Genomic DNA, 19065 nt, shown 5'->3' on the forward strand with positions numbered 1-19065 from the left:
TAAGTTGAAAAGTATTTTGACCTGGATTTCTTAACCAAAAGAGGTTCTCACGAACCAGACTCTAAACTTATAAACGCGTCCGAAAATAGTTTTAAAATCACTTTTTTTCTTAAGTTAAAAACTCCTAATGAACTAAACAAAGCGCTTTCGCTGTATTTGAAATAGTTAAAAACAACTAAGTTTAAAAAAGACGTTGGACGGCTTTCGATCTTACCCAACGGAAATTAGGTGCGGGAAAACTTAGGTTGAAAGACAAAACATCCCTTAAGTGTTTCTACGAACAATTGTACGGATTATCGGTTCAATTACGATCTTTACATTCTAACCTTTATAGGTTTAGCTAGACATGGTAAAGTAAAGGTGCATTTTAATTTAAATAAAAGTAGTGCGAGTGCGGAAAGTAAATAAAAGTAGTGCGAGTGCGAGAAATAAATGAAAGTAGTGCGAGTGCGAGAAATAAATGAAAGTAGTGCGAGTGCGAGAAATAAATAAAAGTAGTGCGAGTGCGAGAAATAAATGAAAGTAGTGCGAGTGCGAGAAATAAATAAAATTAGTGCGAGTGCGAGAAATAAATGAAAGTAATACGAGTGCGGGAAATAAATGGAAGTAAAGATAGTGCGAGAAATAAATAAAAGTAGTGCGAGTGCGGGAAATAAATGAAAGTAAAGACAGTGCGGGAAAGTAAAGTAGACAAAGGTAAAGTAATAAAAACCTGCTCCAATGTACTAAAGATACACTATACTGGTGACTCGTCAGACACATGCATTTTCTAAGACACTCTAACTAAAGGCAAAATAAAACAAAGTAAACAACTAAAAAGAAATAAAAATAAACAATCTAACTAAAAACAGCAAGGAAAAAAAAATAGAAAGCAATAAAATCTCCTCCCACACTTAAATCGAACATTGTCCCCAATGTTTCGAAATAAGATAAGGGGAAAGTAACCTGACATACTACTGTTGACCACTGGTCCCTTCGCCATCCTGAGGTGGACGACGGGATCGGCTGCGACGACGGCCTCTCTGATCCATCCTGGCCAGTAAGGCATCCTGAGCAGTCCTCACCTCTCGAAGGTTGCCTAAAATGGAACCCTAAGTGGCCTCCATCAGCGCAAAATGTTAACGGTGGTAGTTCTGCATCCTGCAAAGGTTAGGGAAAAGGGTCCTGAAAACACAAACATTGCAAATGATATTTAGTCCTGACGAAAATATGATTAAAAATAAAATAAAGTAAATAAATGCAAAAAAAGTAAAATAAGATAAGAAAACCGTGGGTTGCCTCCCAAGCAGCGCTTGTTTAATGTCATTAGCTTGACGATCGGAATTTATACACCTGTTGTAGGAATTGGTGGATCTATCAGAGTGTGGCTGGAGTAGTCTGTTGGAATGTCTCCTCCTTCGTAGAGCTTCAGTATTTGCCCATTCACAATGAATGGACTACAGGTTTCGTTCTTGATTTCTACAACTTCGGATCTCAGAATCTTAGATACTTTGAAAGGGCCAGTCCATCTTGAACGTAGCTTCCCAGGGAAGAGTCGTAACCTAGAGTTGAACAGGAGAACAGGGTCACCTATATTGAAATCTTTCTTCATAATTCTTTTGTCATGCCGAGCTTTTGTTTTCTCTTTGTATATTTTGGCATTCTCGTAGGCAGATTGCCTGAGTTCTTCCAGTTTATGGATGTCAAGGATACGTTTTTCACCAGCAGTCAGGTAATCCAAATTCAAAGTTTTAATGGCCCAATAGGCCTTATGCTCTAATTCAAAAGGCAAATAACAGGATTTTCCATAGACTAGTTGGCAGGGAGTTGTTCCTATAGGGGTTTTGAAAGCGGTTCTATAGGCCCATAGTGCTTCTTGGAGCTTCTGAGACCAGTCTCTTCTAGATATCGACACGGTTTTTTCTAGAATTTGTTTTATCTCCCTATTGGATACTTCTACTTGGCCGCTAGTTTGTGGGTGGTATGGTGTTGCTACTATATGCCTAACTCCATATTTGCTTAAAAGTTTATCAAATATTCTTGATATGAAGTGCGATCCTCCATCGCTTATGACTAAACGGGGTGTTTCAAATCTGGGGAATATGTAGTTTTTAAATAACTTGATCACCACTCTAGTTTCGTTTGTGGGTGCAGCTATAGCTTGAATCCACTTAGACAGTAGTCCACAACTACTAAGATATACTTGTTTCCTAAGGATGGTGGGAAAGGTCCCATGAAATCTATACCCCAAACGTTGAAGAGTTCTACTTTTTGAATGTTTCTTAGAGGCATTTCGTCACGCCTTGAAATATTTCCCGTGCGTTGGCATCTATCACATTTGACAATGCAAGCATGGACATCGCGCCACATGGTAGGCCAAAACAGGCCAGCTTGAAGAATCTTGGCGTATGTCTTAGAGGTGCTCGCATGTCCACCATAGGGTGCAGAGTGACAATGCTCAATTATACTTTTTACCTCCTCTTCTGGAACGCATCGGCAAATAATGCCATCTTTACCCCTTTTGAAAAGGAGCGGTTCGTCCCAATAAAAGTTTCTCACATCGTTGAAGAACTTCTTCTTGCGGTGGTAGTCAAGATCAGGGGGTACGATATCAGCGGCTAAGTAATTAACAAAGTCTGCATACCATGGCACGTTACTTACTGCTAGGGAATTTTGGAAGTGCTCATGAGGGCCTAGGCTATCATCTTCAATGGTTTATAGTCTAGCTATCAGTCTATCATAGGAAAAATCATCATTTACAGGTACTAAGTCTGGTTTCAGATGTTCTAGCCTAGAGAGGTGATCAGTTACTACATATTCAGTGCCTTTTTTATCTCTGATATCTAAATCAAACTCTTGTAGTAAGAGAATCCATCGGACTAACCTGGGCTTGGCATCTTTTTTACTTAATAGGTAATGAATGGCAGCATGATCGGTGTAAACTATAATTTTGGCTCCTACTAGATAAGATCTAAATTTGTCTATAGTGAAAACTACAACGAGTAGTTCCTTTTCAGTTGTTGCATAGTTAAGTTGGGCAGCGTCTAGGGTTCTACTGGCATAATAAATCACATGTAATTTTTTTATCTTTCCTTTGTCCTAGAACAGCTCCAACGGCATAATCACTAACGTCGCACATTATCTCAAAAGGCTTTGACCAATCAGGGGGTTTCATAATAGGTGCTGATATTATCTCTTGTTTTCAAAGATTAAATGCTTCATCGCATTTTCTATCGAAAATGAATTCAGCATCTTTCATTAAAAGGCCAGTTAAAGGTTTGGTCATTTTGGAGAAGTCCTTGATAAAACGCCGGTAGAAACCAGTGTGTCCAAGAGAACTTCGGACTTCTCTAATGGTTTTGGGTGGTTTTAGGTTCTCTATTACTTCTATTTTAGCTCTATCTACCTCTATACCTTTTTCGGAAACTATATGTCCTAAAATAATCCCTTCGGTCAACATGAAATGACACTTTTCCCAATTTACAAGGTTCACCTCCACGCATCTCTCTAGGATTTTCTCAAGGTTAGCAAGACAATTGTGGAAATCAAATCCGCAAAGTGAGAAATCATCCATAAGAAATTCCATGATACCATCTAGGTAATCTGCAAAGATTGACATCATGCAGCGCTGGAAAGTAGTTGGGGCGTTACAGAGGCCGAATGGCATTCGTCTGTAGGCAAAAGTTCCATAAGGGCATGTAAAGGTAGTTTTTTCTTGATCTTCAGGGTGGATAGGTATTTGGAAGAATCCTGAGTATCCATCTAGATAGAAGAAGTAAAAGTATCTGGCTAGACGTTCCAACATCTGGTCTATAAATGGTAAAGGGAAATGATCCTTCCTGGTTGCTTTATTTAACTTTCTGTAGTCTATGCACATCCACCATCCCCCTTCTATCCGTTTTGCTACATGTTCGCCTTTATCGTTTTGTACGACTGTGATGCCTCCCTTTTTAGGTACTACATGCACAGGGCTCACCCACTTACTATCTGAGATCTGGTATATTATACCTGCCTAAAGTAACTTAAGAACTTCTTTTTTAACAACATCACTCATTATAGGGTTTATTCTTCTCTGATGTTCTCTGGAGGGCTTTGAATCCTCTTCGAGTGAAATCCGACGCATGCATACGGATGGGCTTATACCTTTCAGGTCAGAGATGTTATATCCTAAGGCTGAGGGATATCTTCGTAAAACATCTAAGAGTCGGTTTGTTTCCTCTTGGCTCAAGGTAGCACTGACTATAACCGGACGGTTCATCTCTTCATCGAGGAACTCATATCTCAGGTTCTTAGGCAGTTCCTTAAGTTCTAAGGTTGGTATCTTAGGGCATGGCATAGGATTTGGGGTAAGGGATAAACATTCATAAAGGTTATCATCGATGTAGGGTTTCCTAAAGTCATCATCTTCAAGTATGAAAGTTGATGGCAACATAATTGTTTTTATGATTTCTTCTGGTTCTATTTCCCTAACGCACTCATCAATGATATCTAAGGCATAACATGCGTCTCCCATCACAGGTGCCATAAGAAATTTTAAAAGTATAAATTCTATTTTCTCATCACCTACCTCAAAGGTCAACTTTCCTCTCTTGACATCTATTATGGCTCCTGCAGTTGATAAGAACGGTCTACCTAGAAGGATTGGTATATCATTGTCCTCTTTAATGTCCATGATAACAAAATCAGTAGGGATAAATAACTGACCTATCCTAACAGGGACATCTTCTAATATGTGTTAATACCTAAGGAGTGGCATTAATTTTGTAAAACAAATAATGTAATCATCTCTGTTGTTTTAATATGTTGGGTTGAAGAAGTTCAACATCTGGACCAACATGTCATGTACGATGTCACGACATCATGCCTGTGACATCGTACATGTGTAGAAAATTGAATTAATTAATTCAGTATATATTCTGGGATTAGTGAGGATGTTTGGTGAATATCCTAACTCCCATGTGGAAGTCTTAAAGACTCAACCAGAATATATATATATAGGCTCTAAATATGGAGATATATATGGAGAGATTTTAGGAACTAAAAGATTGAAGACCTTATTTGTAGTAGAAATTTTCTGCTGAGTTTGTAACAGCAAAGAAGAAGTTTGCTGCGATTTCTGAAGGCCCAAATCCAGTTGGGTGATTAGGTTATAAATAGCATATTGTAACCTAGGTTTTGTAAGCCTCTTAGAATGAAAAATTAGGGGTGTGTGTGAGGTAAACCTCCCAACCTGTGGGAAGGTTACCATGTGTTTCTCAGTGTTCAAAGCTGAGAGTATTTGTAACTCAAAGCCTGTAGGTAAGAGTTGTTTGTTCTTGAATGAAGTTGTGAAGCAAGTTCAAGTTGTTTAACATTACATTGTATTTGTAGTGATAGGAATGGAAACTGGAGGTTTCTATCTAGGAGTTCCTAGGTATAGATTGCATTGGGTAGGGATTAAGTGAAGAGTTGTAAACGGGGGAGTTTAACTTTGAATTAATACTGCTGATAGTGGATCTTCTTCCTGGCTTGGTATGCCCCCATAGTAGGTTATGTTGCACCGAACTGGGTTAACAATTTCCTGTGTTTGTTTACCTTCTGCATGTTATAATCCTGTCTGTCATAACTCAGCTTGTATTTTAGTCTGCTTATCAAGATAATAACATACCTGATACATAGCCTTCTGTTTGAATGTCAATCAGAATGTTTTGACATTCATCATTAACAACATATACTGAATAATAGGCGGGTTGGTTTTTCTGCTTCAGTTCAGTATTTATTTCAGTCTGGTTATCAAGAGAATAACAGACTTGGGCAAAGGATCATTGTGAAACTGTCAAACTGGATGTCTTGACAGTTAGTCATGTATGCTGATACTGAAGTAGAGACTAGTTAGTCTTTTGCAGTACAGCAAATTTAGCACAGTCGGTTTTCAGGGACATAAATGAATCAGCATGAGGTTTATGTTCTGGCTGTCAAACTGAATGTTGTAACATTTATTCCTGACAGCATGTGCTGAATTGTAGGATGATTAGTTTTTCTGTTTCAGTAATTTTCTCAGGCTAAAATCCAGTAAACTAACAACTGAACTACATGTAATGAACCTAACAAATAACCTATTTGTTAGCACCCTAATAAGTGGAAATTAGATTAACTTGTTCAACCTTTATTTTAGGAAATACAAGTACAAGGCCAGCAAACTGGATTAATGTAACAGATGATGTCCAAATCACTATTGAGGCATCTTGCTGATAACTGTGTAGGAAAGTAACAGAAGTTAGAGCTATGGTTGATCTCAGCTGAGTCTTTCTACCAGATGTACAGAACTAGGTGTTCCTCCATTCTATGGTGATATAGAAGCAGATGTCGTGACATTTGTCAACATGTGTATATTAGTACAGGGTTTAATTTGTATAACTGTCTTGCGGTATTAGTTACAATGTTGGATCAGATGTCATGACTTGGAGTAGAACATCTGAATTTTGACTACGCCAGAATTTCAAATGGTATCAGAGCAGGCATCCTGTTCTGTTTCTGGATGAGATCCATGGGTGATACTTTCTGGTATCTTGCAAGGAGTTATGTTAGTCCTGATGCTGGAACCTGTGGAAGGTTCTGTGATTTCCCTAAATGATCCCTTGAAGTAGGTGGATGGACTATTCATGATAGGAACTGTGTGTACCTGTCTCTGGAGGTTGGCAATTAGCCTTTGTGTGGGACAGCTCTGCTAGTATTGAATCATATTCAATCTTGGTATGATCTTGGAGGTTGATCTGGTGAAGTATGTGTTCATAGGTTGAGTTGTATTATGATTTCCGCTGCATAATACCTGGCAAAACTCAAACTCTGATGTAGTTTCCCCTCATGTGAATGAAAGGCTGTTGTACTTAAGCTTTCATCATAATCTACTGAAGATGTCAAAGATACTTAAGTCTCCTCAAGTCCACTCATCATGACGTTCTCGCTTCAGGATGGTAAGAATCACCTGATCACTGATTCTTTTACTCTCTTGGGTAATGTATATGAAGACCTTGAAGACTTACAAGGAGGGTTTGTTCCAAGGAGGTGGAACTAATGTTCTATGTGATGTTAGAACATGTTGTTGAACAAGTATGCAGCTACTGGTTGAAGAGCAGATGTTTTTAGGTGGCAAACAAAGGGATACTTTTGTTTGGAACCTACTCCTGACCTGGAAGAGGGGACATCTGTGTGTGCTAAGTTGACAAGGGTAGGGTCAACTGTGTGTGTGCTCAAGAAGGTCACTTTTAGAAGTCTGATCTCTAGAAGTGGAGCTGGTTGAGATGTGACATTGTGCAATTTCCTGTTGTTTATCTTATTCCTGTAGATTGATCAGGGTTGGATAGTTGTTCCCTGAAGTACTATGTTGTGTTGGTAGACAAGTCCTCTGAATGTTAGAAGTCAATAATGGGGTAACCTGATTGCTATTTCATTTAAGAGGATTGGGACCATGAATCTTGTTATTCAAACACCACGCTCAGAAGTGACAGTACCTTCAAGGAGTGAGAATATGAAGATTCAGAGGTTGGTTGAGGTAGTATGCTCTGGCAATGCATATCTACTATTGACTGGTGTTGTCTTTTCACTAGTACTTATGGTCAGTTGGAGTCTGATTGGTGTGATTGGAGTATGTATATGTATAACTCTTAGAGTTAGTTGCCACTGGTAGGGATGGTGTATGTCATGTTGAGACATTTGTGTACAATGCATGGATATTAGTGTGGAGTTTCCATGATTGTCAATTTGAGGGGGAGTTTTGGTTAACCTCCTCACGTTTGGTCAGCCTAGGGTCTGGTTGGCTGTTGACCTGTGTCACATGGGTTCTGGTTGTTGTGTGACACATTTGCAAGGAAGGATTCATATCTCTCATTCCTAAGGGTGAATCTAATCTGGAAAGATTCTCAAAACTGTTGAGGTGCTTGCAAGCAGAAGATGTTGACACAAGAAGAGTATTTTCAAAGTATTCTTATGGTGGAAGTATCTGAAAGGATAATTAGGAAAGGATTTAAGATCAATGTCTACTTGTGCCAAGTACAAGTATTTAATTGATTATCCTTGGAGCTCAAGATAACTGATGTTCTTAAAGATGTTGGAACATCTCTTCTTCAAGACCCTGTGCAGAATAACAGGAAGGATAGTACATTGGTTTATGATCTATCTCTTTGGTGGCAGCAAAAGCATATGATCTCATAAAAGCTTTCCTGGCAAGAAACATGTTCAGCCTTGGTGTGTACAAGAAGAAGAAGACATCATAGTCTTGATGGTGGTTACTTGGATTAGTTTATTTCTGATCTAGGTAAGGAAGTGCATTGGCTAATGCACACTGTGGAGTTAAGAACAAGTGGCAGCATTCTTGACATCATGGAAACAGCCTTGCCTCAGGAAGTGGAATCCTTGGTATAGCTGAAAGGTTAGTCTCTAATTGGTCCTTCTGAAGACTCATGCATCAGAGTGTCTGATGTCTTTAGAGAAGAAGCAGGGATTCATCAAGGTGTGAACTTGGATGACTTAACTGCAAACCTGCAGGATGGAGGTTGTTTACTCAAACTTGGTTCCACAATCAAGCCTATGAGAGCATTGAACTCGTGTTTTGTGTAGGGAGGAAGTTCTTTCAAGTGGCAGAAGAAGGAGCTGAATTCAACAGCCAGATGTTAAAACACAATGTTGTGACATTTGGTTCAACATCAGAATCTTAGTTGGTGAAGTGGCACATCAACTTAAGATAGAAGGGTCTACAGAGTTGTAGATTGGGTACTTCAAAAAGATCGTTCTCATTGCAGTTCTTTGGAGTTGCTGAATGGAGAAGATGTTACATGTTCATGTCTTAGAGAATCTAAGTTTTGTTTAACATGTAGTTTGAAGTTCAAGTCTCACTTGGAAGGTCAGAATATCTTTGGGAGAAGTATGATAAACTTGGAGAGGTCAAAAAGTGGCATTTGGTCTATCTCAGAAGTGAGTTCGAAGAATCAAGATAATCAACATATGACAGCTGATTATTCTTGAGGAAAGTCTGAGACAAATTACTTTTGAGCAGAAAAGTAGTAAGTTGAAGACAAAAGGAGGTGGTTTCTATTCATCTCTTGGAGCTTGTGGTAGGAGTTCTAAGCTATCTATGGAAGATTATCTCTTGTAATGGGATGAGAATGTATATGTCCCAATTTGGGTCTGGTGTCTTTTGGATCAAGCTGGTGACTCAATGATATCTGAAGATTATCAGATGGTGTCCTTTGTTATGTTGTGAGGATGTCCTAACTAATGTTAGAACATTTAGTGAAGTGGTCTTCTGTTCTGGTTAGAAGAGAGATTGACACAGAGTGTGGATGTGTTCAGCCAAGAGGGTTGAACAGAGAGTGTGCTCTTGAAGACATGAAGATGCGTCTTATGTTTTCCATTCATCAAGTGGTCTGGGTTCTCTTTGAATCAGGAAGTTTGTAAAGGTCCAACTTTGGGGTGTTGGATATGTTCATGTGTGATCTCCAAGTGTCAAGAGGAGAGTTGGTTGTTCATGACAGGGGGAGTTCTGTCTTTGTGCTGCAAGTAATCATCAAGCTTGTGGTCTATGTGTTCTCTGATAACAAGGTATGGCACCTTGTTAGTTATTGGGATGATGTGGTGTGTGTCAAGGCTGAGTGAGCAGAAGAATGTCTGACCGGATGTCATGACATTGCCTTGGGCTATACTGTTATTTCCTTCTGAAACTTACAGTCATGAGGAAATATGGATGTGATGTGTCTAATCATGATACATTAGAATAATCCTGAGTGTCACAGTTGTGTGGTACAGGGGGAGTAACCAGCTACTGATGTTTGTGATTTTGGTTGTAGTGGTGCCAGATGTCAAGCCACCACTGGAGGTACGAAAAGTGGTATTAGGAAATGATGACAGGAAGAATACATGAAGAATGAAGACAAAAGCCACGTTGAATGTTAAGACATCGCGCGCAACGTGTCTGACTGCATATATGGAATAAGTCTTCATGCACTGGAACTGTTGTTTCGGAAAAGAAACAGTCAAGAGCTATAAAAGGTATTCAAAGATAGCCTGAGATTTTATTGGTGAGTCTCTCACTGTTTCTCAGCAAATATTAATGAATCTTGACCAAGCATTTATTCCTACCGTTAATTCCTAAGCACGGGCTGGACTATTTAAAGGATGTAACAACACTCCTCTTCTCACAAGAGAAACACTCCATTCCCTCTAAACCATGGGGTATGTTAAGGTTTGGGCAAACTGCGCCTAGATCTGGTTTTGTGAGGGGTTCATCTACAAATATTTAGCTAAAAAGGGGGAGAGAAATATAGTCCTGAGAATGTACCAGAAGCAAGTAAAATATGGTAGCAAGCAGAAGTTGGCTTCAGGCACAGAAGTCACTAACTGGGCATATCACTTGTGTCTTGTGATCTGAGTTAAGAGGACACTTGTGTCTTGTGATCTGAGTTACATTATCTATGTACTCAGCATTAGATATTCTTCAGGAAGCTCTACCGTTGAGGGGAAGGGTTCTGATGCAACTGATTCTTGTACCTCTACTTCCTCATGTACACCAACTTTGGTGTTTGTGGTGGTGGAGATAATGACAGAGGCTTATTTGTTTTAGCTAAAATTTACCAAAGGGGGAGATTGTTAATACCTTAGGATTGGCATTAATTTTGTAAAACAAGTAATGTAATCATCTCTGTTGTTTTAATATGTTGGGTTGAAGAAGTTCAACATCTGGACCAACATGTCATGTACGATGTCACGACATCATGCCTGTGACATCGTACATGTGTAGAAAACTGAATTAATTAATTCAGTATATATTCTGGGATTAGTGAGGATATTTGGTGAATATCCTAACTCCCATGTGGAGGTCTTAAAGACTCAACCAGAATATATATAGGCTCTAAATATGGAGATATATATGGAGAGACTTTAGGAACTAAAAGATTGAAGACCTTATTTGTAGTAGAAATTTTCTGCTGAGTTTGTAACAGCAAAGAAGAAGTTTGCTACGATTTCTGAAGGCCCAAATCCAGTTGGGTGATTAGGTTATAAATAGCATATTGTAACCTAGTTTTTGTAAGCGTCTTAGAATGAAAAATTAGGGGTGTGTGTGAGGTAAACCTCCCAACCTGTGGGAAGGTTACCATGTGTTTCTCAGTGTTCAAAGCTGAGAGTATTTGTAACTCAAAGCCTGTAGGTAAGAGTTGTTTGTTCTTGAATAAAGCTGTGAAGCAAGTTCAAGTTGTTTAACATTACATTGTATTTGTAGTGATAAGAATGGAAACTGGAGGTTTCTATCTAGGAGTTCCTAGGTATAGATTGCATTGGGTAGGGATTAAGTGAAGAGTTGTAAACGGGGGAGTTTAACTCTGAATTAATACTGCTGATAGTGGATCTTCTTCCTGGCTTGGTATGCCCCCAGAGTAGGTGATGTTGCACCGAACTGGGTTAACAATTTCCTGTGTTTGTTTACCTTCTGCATGTTATAATCCTGTCTGCCATAACTCAGCTTGTATTTCAGTCTGCTTATCAAGATAATAACAGACCTGATACATAGCCTTCTGTTTGAATGTCAATCAGAATGTTTTGACATTCATCATTAACAACATATATTGAATAAGGTTTTTCTGCTTCAGTTCAGTATTTATTTCAGTCTGGTTATCAAGAGGATAACAGACCTGGGCAAAGGATCATTGTGAAACTGTCAAACTGGATGTCTTGACAGTTAGTCATGTATGCTGATACTGAAGTAGAGACTAGTTAGTCTTTTGCAGTACAACAAATTTAGCACAGTCGGTTTTCAGGGACATAACTGAATCAGCATGAGGTTTATGTTCTGGTTGTCAAACTGAATGTTGTAACATTTATTCCTGACAGCATGTGCTGAATTGTAGGATGATTAGTTTTTCTGTTTTGTAATTTTCTCAGACTAAAATCCAGGAAACTAACAACTGAACTACATGTAATGAACCTAACAAATAGCCTATTTGTTAGCACCCTAATAAGTGGAAATTAGATTAACTTGTTCAACCTTTATTTTAGGAAATACAAGTACAAGGCCAGCAAACTGGATTAATGTAACAGATGATGTCCAAATCACTATTGAGACATCTTGATGATAACTGTGTAGGAAAGTAACAGAAGTTAGAGCTATGGTTGATCTCTGCTGAGTCTTTCTACCAGATGCACAGAACTAGGTGTTCCTCCATTCTAGGGTGATATAGAAGCAGATGTCGTGACATCTGTGAACATGTGTATATTAGTACAGGGTTTAATTTGTATAACTGTCTTGCGATATTAGTTACAATGTTGGATCAGATGTCATGACTTGGAGTAGAACATCTGAATTCTGACTACGCCAGAATTTCAATATGCCTATCGGATACTTAACAGATCTATCGGCTAACTGAAGTGACATCTTAGTAGGCTGTAATTCTCCTAAGTTTAACCTCTCACAAACTGCTAAAGGCATTAAGCTCACACTAGCTCCTAAGTTTAGAAAAGCTTTTTCGATGACATGACTTCCCAAAAGACAAGGAATGGAGAAATTTCCAGGATCTTTATCTTTTTTGGCTAACTTATTCTCGGAAATAGAATTGCATTCCAAGGGCTTCGGATCGTCTAGTATACGTTTGTTGGTAAGGATGTCTTTGAGAAACTTTGCATCAGAAGGTATTTGGGTGATGGCTTCTGTGAAAGGGATTTCTACATGAAGTTTTTCTATAACCTTAATAAATTTTGATATTGGTTATTGATCTGGGTTTGTTTGAGTCTTTGTGGATATTGATCTGGGTTTGTTCATCAGTGCACCGCCTGCGACAGCGTCGATGGTCATCTTAGTGTTATAGTGAAGTCCATTATAGAAGGTCTGAATGATTAACCAATTTTCTAAACCATGATGTGGGCATGCTCTTAACAACTCTTTATATCTCTCCCAAGCTTCGAACATCGATTCTCCTTGGTTCTGGGTAAATCTAGTTATATGGTTTCGAAGAACGGAGGTCTTACTTGGGGGAAAATATCTAGCAAGGAATACTCTTCTAACGTTATCCCAAGTCATAATGGAATTGGGTGGAAGGGAATCTAACCATGATAGGGCTTTATCTCTGAGGGAAAAAGGGAATAATCTTAAACGGATTGCCTCAGGAGAAGCTCCATTGGTTTTAAAAGTGTCTGCTAATTGGAGAAAGATTTTTAAATGTTGGTTTGGGTTCTCAGTAACGAGACCCGTGAATTGTCTCTGTTGCACTAGTTGCAACAGGGATGGTTTAAGTTCGAAATTATTAGCTGGGATAGTTGGGTTTACTATACTAGAACTAGGTTCTTCGTTGGATGGTTGGGCGAAATCCTTAAGAGGTCTTTGGTTTTGATCTTCGGCCATAGCTCTCCTAATTCTATGGAAAAATAAACGTGCACGAGCGTAACGTTCAGGTTCCGCCAGAGGGTATACTAAGCTTCCGGTGCTGCGAGTTCTTCGCATTGACCGGTGGGTAATAACCTAAGTCTAAACGATATAACAACAGGGTACAAAATTTGACGAAATTGGTCCCCGACAACGGCGCCAAAAACTTGATGCGTGCTTTTCGAAAGTATACGAACGCATCAGAGTAATATAAAAGATTGTCGAATCCACAGAGACCAAGTGTCAATCTATCGTTATCTATTGTTATGGTGTTTATCTAAGGTAGATGAAATAGGGGTTTTTAAGAGTGTACAATGAAAAGTAAAGTATTAAATAAAGTTCAATTAATAAAGACAGGCTCGAATGTAATTCTCATAATCAATTAATAATCCAAGTACTTGCTAATAGAACTACTTATGGACAGTGTTTCCTACTTTGAAAAGAACCAATTTAACGGGAACTGTAGCTTTCGCGTATTCAGAACCGAGTTGTACTCCCTAATCAAACCCTCTTATTGTCACTTATAAAAAGGCGCGCATTGCGTTAGAGTAGTAAACCTATTTTTAAGAAATATAGTATCTTGACTAAGTTGAAAAGTATTTTGACCTGGATTTCTTAACCAAAAGAGGTTCTCACGAACCAGACTCTAAACTTATAAACACGTCCAAAAATAGTTTTAAAATCACTTTTCTTCTTAAGTTAAAAACTCCTAGTGAACTAAACAAAGCGCTTTCGCTGTATTTGAAATAGTTAAAAACAACTAAGTTTAAAAAGACGTTGGACGACTTTCGATCTTACCCAACAGAAACTAAGTGCGGGAAAACTTAGGTTGAAAGACAAAACAGCCCTTAAGTGTTTCTACGAACAATTGTACGAATTATCGGTTCAATTACGATCTTTACATTCTAACCTTTATAGATTTAGCTAGACATGGTAAAGTAAAGGTGCATTTTAATTTAAATAAAAGTAGTGCGAGTGCGGAAAGTAAATAAAAGTTGTGCGAGTGCGAGAAATAAATGAAAGTAGTGCGAGTGCGAGTGCGAGAAATAAATGAAAGTAGTGCGAGTGCGAGAAATAAATAAAAGTAGTGCGAGTGCGAGAAATAAATGAAAGTAATGTGAGTGCGGGAAATAAATGAAAGTAAAGACAGTGCGAGAAATAAATAAAAGTAGTGCGAGTGTGGGAAATAAATGAAAGTAAAGACAGTGCGGGAAAGTAAAGTAGACAAAGGTAAAGTAATAAAAACCTGCTCCAATGGGAGGGTTGAATAAAGTGCAAAACAGAAATGAAAATGGCGGCAGGATTAACTTCCTTCCAAAATGCTCCAAACTCGATTACAAACTCGATTACAGACTCGATCATACAATTGTGGCAACACCCCAATGCGAAGTGATTACCACTTTTAAAATACTGAATATATGCTTAATTGAAACTAAGTTTGCTCTAAGTTTGGATGATTAAACAAATGAAAACGAGTCTCTATTTATAGGCAAGGAAAATAATGGAAATGACAAGGATGCCTTTCAGTTTGAATTTGGGAGGGAAATTTCTTTCTTCTTGTGGCGCCCGCCACAACACCATGGCGCCCGCCATAAGAGTAAAGTGTGGTGCCCAAATGGAGATAGTGGGAGACATGGCAGTTAAGAGGAAGTTGGACTATGACACTTCATGGCTGGACCTATGGCGCCAGCCAGAGTGGGAGCCACAAGTGCAAAATGCTGATTTTTAGTCTTTTTAGCTCATTTTCACTCCTTTTCTCGACCGCGGCTCTGATTAGACTGAAAACCTGAAAACAAATAAAAACATAGTAATAACATAACAAAATAATAATAAAACAACTAAAATGCATGTGAAATCGGAGTCGAAAATACGGTGAAATTCAGTGTCATCGGCGTCAGATAGAGACCAGTTGAGGTCTATGTCTCAGAAGGATAAAGATACATTCAAAGAGTATGCGCAGCGATGGAGAGAGTTGGTTGCCCAGACCACTCCTCCTTTGGAGGAAAAAGAAATGACAAAGATCTTCTTGAAAACTCTGAGTTCATTTTACTATGAACGAATGATTTCTAGTGCCCCTAGTGACTTTACTGAAATGGTAAACATGGGGATGAGGCTTGAGGAAGGAGTCTGAGAGGGACGTTTGTCAAGAGATAAGGCATCAACAAGCAAGAGGTATGGTAGTAATTTTGGTAAGAAGAAAGACAGTGAGACAAATGCAATTTCCAGTGGGAGGCAGAGGAGGCCTCAGATCAGAAGAAATCAATCATCCCGTCAACATCATAATCATCAAGTATCTTCTGTTACCCCGGTATTTTCTAATCAACAAACAACACCAGTTCAACGATAACAACAACAACAACAACCGCAACAACGAACGAACACCTACAATAACAACAATACCAACAACAATCATTAGCAACAAAACTTTGAAAGTAAGAAGTTCTCTTTTGACCCGATTCCTATGTCTTACATAGAGCTTTATCCATCCTTGGTTCTCAAGAACCTGATCCAACCAAGAAACCCGCCACAGATTCTAGAACCACTTCCTTAGTGGTATAAACCTGAGCTCCGTTGTGCTTTTCATCAAGGAGCACCCGGACATGATATTGAAAATTGTTATCCGCTTAAGTATGAGGTTCAGAAATTGATGAAGAGTGGTATGGTGTCCTTTGAGGACCGTGCGCTGAATGTGAAAGCGAACCCGTTGCCCGCTCATGGGAACTCTTCTGTGAATATGGTGGATGGTTGTTTTGGGGAGTTTAAAGTTTTTGATGTGCGTTTTATCAGGAGGTCCTTAGTGCAGATGCATAAGGATGTTTTTTTGGTAAGTGAATGTGAGCACGACCATGATGGTTGTGCTGTATGTAGTGGTAACCCGAGGGGTTACGAAGTTGTGAAGAAGGACATCCAACGTCTGATGGATGAAGGCATGATCCAAATCGTTCAATCCCGTCATGTAGATGACGATGTTAATGTCATAGTGCCTGTCTTCAAGCAGCCTGAGAAGTTGGTGATTCAATATGACTCCAGTAACAGCAACAGTCAAAGATCAGTATCACCGTTGGTAATATGGTTAGCGGGCCCAGTCCCGTATTTATCTGATAAAGTTGTTTCGTATCAGTATAATGCTACAATAATGAAGGATGGTCAAGAGGTCCCGTTACCTACGACTAATTCAGTGGTGAGCATTGTTGATGTTACAAAGGTGACCCGCAGTGGTCGAGTGTTTGGGTCGGTGTTCCCAAAGGATAAAGAAGAATCAGTTGTGAGTAAGAAAGTGGAAGTGCCTGTTGAAAACTGTCGCATCCGCGAAAAAACAACCGGCGGGCTAAAACAAAACAACACAGAGCCGCCACCGTGCGTTATTTATCCCAAAAGGGAAAGGAAACGCTCGAAGTAAACCTGGGAAAAGCATGGTCTCGCGACCAAAGAGATGGGATCGGGAATCGGTTACGCAAGGGGAAGGTATTAGCACCCCTCACGTCCGTCGTACTCGACGGGATCCACGCTCTAAAAGAAAGAAAAGGTTGCTAAACAAACATCACACACACACATCGAAGACAACACAGGTGGGGGAAAAGAGGAGAGGGGGCTCGCTAGGATATCGCATCCTATGCCTACGTATCTCGTCTGGAACGAGAATCAGAGCTTCCGTAGTTCGGCTCACGCACGCCGAAACAAAACACACGCAAAAACGGGCAAACATGGAGCCTGAATGCCAATCACTGGACTTACATCAGCATCCGAACCAAAACACACACAAGAAGGAAAACGTGGAGCCCGAAAGCCAATCACTGGACTTACATCGGCATCCGAACCAAACACACGCACACTGGAACCCGAATGCCACTCGATGGACTTACATCAGCTTCCAAGCACACAACAACCAACAAGTTAATAGGGAGTCGGGAACTCGAGCCTATAACTGTCAAGCACACACACAAAAAGAAAGAAAAGTGCCCGGAGAGACCTCGCACGGTCTCCTGCCTACGTACCTCATCTGGTATGAGGATCAGGGCGACGTAGTTCCCCTGAACGGGAAAAAAATTCTAACCAGATACAAAGGGAGACACACTACTAGGGAGTTGTACTCGAGCCTAGTGTTATCATGCATCATTGCCCTATGTTATGGTTTCTATCCTAACTTGCTCAACAGCAAACTAATCCTAACCAGGAAAAGCAAGCACACATGCTCAATCAAAATAAAGCAAACATTCACAAGTAGCACACACTATATCCAGTCAAGTGAGGCTCAAACAAGGGTGGACTGCCGAGGCAAGTCAACTGTACAGGGTAGTGTTCGCTCTTAACCCTGACATTGAGAGTCAGGGTGAAGCAGATGAAAGGTGAGTGAAGATGAGACTTCACAGCTCTTATCCCTGGCCAGGGAGAGCTTCAGACAAAGGAGCGTGGGTCCAGAATGGAGGAACCCTTCTACACTCAAGACTCTGACTTGACTGTACAAATGTACAAGATCTTGGGTTAATGTCCCAATGCATCAACATAGTGGTGTGAGCAGAGGGACGACTCAACAGAATAGCGGGGGATGGATTGCACATCCCTTGGGTTCCGCCAATTGCCTCATAGAGGTCTTTACCTGCTTGGGGACAAAGTTAAACAATCACAAACATCTCCTCTTAAGGAGGACTTCAGACAGTTGCCTGGCTAAATAACAAGCCAGGTCTTCCAGACTACATGGAGACGAGAGAGTCTACCTCAACTGGTTTTTACAACCAAGCAGCAGCACAGCAAGTTCTTAAAGAACTAAAGCGACTATGGTACCTGGAATCAATCAAGCACAGTCAATATCCCAGTCACACAGTCAAAACAGACAAGCCAACATTAAACAGCAAAAGTCAAACATTTAATATATACAATCAACCAATGCAATGTGCAAAGCACAATCAACTCAATTGAACCAAGCATCCTACAAAACACACAAGTTAGTTTACAACAAGCAACCAAACTCAATTCAATCGACTTGCATTTTTCTCCTTAAGGCATTTGCATCTCAACCTGAAACACAATTCAAAAGTGAGAAACAAGACCACTAGGCCAAGCCTAGGGTCCAAAGGAGGTGAAAAATTCAAAACAGCAAGTGAAAATTATCCAAAATCACAATCAAACAATTTAAAAACAAATGCAATTGGTCCCATGCTCATATCAATCACCATTATCATTTTATGCACAAAATAGCATCAAACATGCAATTTGCAACTTCAAAAGACCAAACAGAAAGATCTCAATCAAATCCATATCAAAACAGCTCAATAAATTCCACAAAAATTCCAACCTAAACATAACACATTCAATGAGTAGCATATCAATTTTCAGCTCATTTGGATCAATGGAAGTATGGAAATTAAATTCATAAAGTTCAGACAAGTTCAAGCAAGCCAACACATGGTATCCAAACAATCATTAACTTCCAATAATCATAAAACATAAATGAAATATGATAAATGAATGGGATCAAAACCACAATGACCTATCATGTGTCTAGAATCACTCCACCAAATTTCACACTCATACAATCAATGATCAGAATTTCACAAATCAAATGCCAACATGTGTCACAAAAAATCACAAAATGACCAAACAGAGGGAAAAATTCCAATCAAATAGGAAATGCCATCAATAAATCCATAAAAATTCACATGTCATCTCAACATACATATGCTCAATCATGCAAAAAATTGGCT

General features: G+C 39.4%; 1 non-coding gene across 1 annotated transcript; it reads left to right on the forward strand.

Annotated features, from left to right (window-relative positions):
* The first annotated feature begins 12851 nt into the window (after positions 1-12851).
* Positions 12852-12958, forward strand: LOC127099576 (small nucleolar RNA R71). The gene has a single exon (XR_007794065.1). It is a non-coding gene; the product is annotated as a small nucleolar RNA R71 (small nucleolar RNA).
* Positions 12959-19065: the final 6107 nt, after the last annotated feature.

Source organism: Lathyrus oleraceus, chromosome 6 (assembly GCF_024323335.1).
Source record: "Lathyrus oleraceus cultivar Zhongwan6 chromosome 6, CAAS_Psat_ZW6_1.0, whole genome shotgun sequence".
NCBI lineage: Eukaryota > Viridiplantae > Streptophyta > Magnoliopsida > Fabales > Fabaceae > Lathyrus > Lathyrus oleraceus.